This window comes from Letharia lupina (genome assembly GCF_014066315.1).
Source record: "Letharia lupina isolate WasteWater1 chromosome Unknown contig_11, whole genome shotgun sequence".
NCBI classification, from domain to species: Eukaryota; Fungi; Ascomycota; class Lecanoromycetes; order Lecanorales; family Parmeliaceae; genus Letharia; species Letharia lupina.
This window is the reverse complement of record NW_023502980.1, coordinates 1,821,884-1,824,304: the sequence shown is the minus strand read 5'-3', so window position 1 is coordinate 1,824,304 and position 2,421 is coordinate 1,821,884.

The window sequence follows — 2,421 nt, the reverse complement described above, 5'->3', positions numbered from 1 at the left end:
ATATCGCTGCGAATATTCTATTAAGGTAATAAAAAGAGATTAAAATTTTACGCTAATCGCTATAAATAAAGTCTTTATAATCTTTTCGCCTTTCTTATAACTATAAGCGCTATTTAAATTATTATTAAATCTTAATAAAAATAGCGTATATTATCTAATAAATAATTAGAGAATTTAAAATCTAAATCTTAGAGCTTTTATATACTTTTTAGAGAATAAAATCTTAATTTCTAGATTTAAGATAATTAAATAGAAAAGTTAAAGACTTAAAAGATAGCGTTCAATAAATTATTTACTAACTATAAGATTATAATAACTATAATAAAAATAATCTCTATAGTTATTTAAGAACTCGGGCGATAAAAATTATTATCTTTATTTCTATAAAGAAACTAAATACGAGCCTCGTATTTAAAGATATTATAAATACTTTTAAGAGAAAACTCGATAAAAAAGTAAATAATTTATAAGATATTATTAGCGTAATTTATAGAATAAATTATAAAGAATAATTATAAGACGAATTAGAAATTTAAGTATAATTTATAATATAATCGTCTATAACTATAGAAGAAAAGACGTTTTAAATTACTAAATTTTAAATTAGAGAAAAAAATAGTAATTATTAAAACGCGTAAGAAATAGCTTATAAATATACATAATTAATTTTATTTCTATAATATTATAGCTAAATATCTTATTCTTAATAAAAAGTTAATAAGATAATTAATCGCGAGGGCTAAATGTATAAATTATAGCTTTATCGAGATCTTAAAGAATAATTAAAAAGAGATATATATAGACTTAAAGGGTATTTATAGAATAGTAATAAATTACTATCGAAATCTTTATAATATAAAATCTTTAAATAAGAGAGTTTAAAATAAAAATTTACGATATATAATAGATCGAGTAAGTCTAATAGATAATATTAGAATTAAAAAACTCTATTAAAGCTTAAAAGATATAAATCGCTATTTATTAAATATTTTTAAGAACCTCGCTAGATAAAGATAATTTTTTAAGCGAGTTCTATAAGACTATTATAGAATAAGAGAAGAAGAAAAAGAGAAAATCTCGATTATTATCGCTTAATTAATTTTCTTCTATAACTAGATATAGCGAGAGTAAAAACTCTTAAAATATTAAATAAATAAGATTCTTATTATTCTTTTTAAAAATAAAGAAAAATAAATCGATATTAAAAATTATTATTCTCTATTTATTATAAATATAGATTATAAAATCTTTATAAATATTCTAATATAACGCTTAGTAAAGGCTTTAAATAAGATAATTAGCGACTAATAATCGATCTTCTTATTAAAAAGACTTATTAAAAAGTCGTCGTAGAAATAAAAGAAAATCGCTATTCTCTTTTTTAATTAGAAAAAAGTATATAACTAAGTTAATTATAAGTTTTTTCTAGCGATTTTAAAAGAATTAGATATATTTAAGAAATTTATCGCTTAGATATAGCTTATCTATAAAAAAGCTAAGATTAAGATCTATATTAATAATTATATTAAAGAAATAATTATAATATAAAGTAATATAAGATAGAGAAGTTCTTTAAGCTACTCTCTATTTATAACTATAATTAAAGATTTTACTTAATATATTACTTATAATTTTTAAAAATCTCGAGAATATAAGTAAGAAATAGAATATTAAAGATAATTTTTAAATCTCGAGAATATAAATAAGAAATAGAATATTAAAGATAACGATATATATCGATAATATAATAATTATAATATAATTCTAAATAGAGAAAAACGTTATAATAACGATTTTAAGAGTTTATTACGCTATAATTAACGCGAGAATTAATTAGAATAAGTTATATATACTATATATAGAAAATATCGCCTATATTTATATTATTAATATAAAAGAAATTTTCTTTAATAATCTCTATAAATATTTAAGAATATTAATTAGAGTAAATATTAACTATTAATTAGATAATTTTTAAATTAAAATTCTATAAAAGACTAAAGAATTAATATAAAATTAATCGCGATTTTATTTATTTCTTAAAGATAGAGTAATAATCGAAATTACCTTTATAATATTCCTTTTTAAATTTACTCTATAATTTCTATAAATACTTCTAGCGATATATAACGAGTTAGAAAAAAAGTATTATAAGTTAATTAATATATATAAAAGAATAAGATAGAGCTAAGCTTAAAAATCTTAAATTTATATATATAGCTAATTATTAATTCGAATTCGCTACGCTCTTTAATTAGATCGGCTAACTTATCGCGGATAAATAAATTAACGTTCGCAATTATTAAAATCTCGCTCTTTTACGCCTCCCTCTTATTAATATATAGAATTACTTTTTTATTTTCTATTAAAATTTTAAGATTTCTTTTTTAAATTTTAAAGCGCTATTTGTGCTTTCCGAAT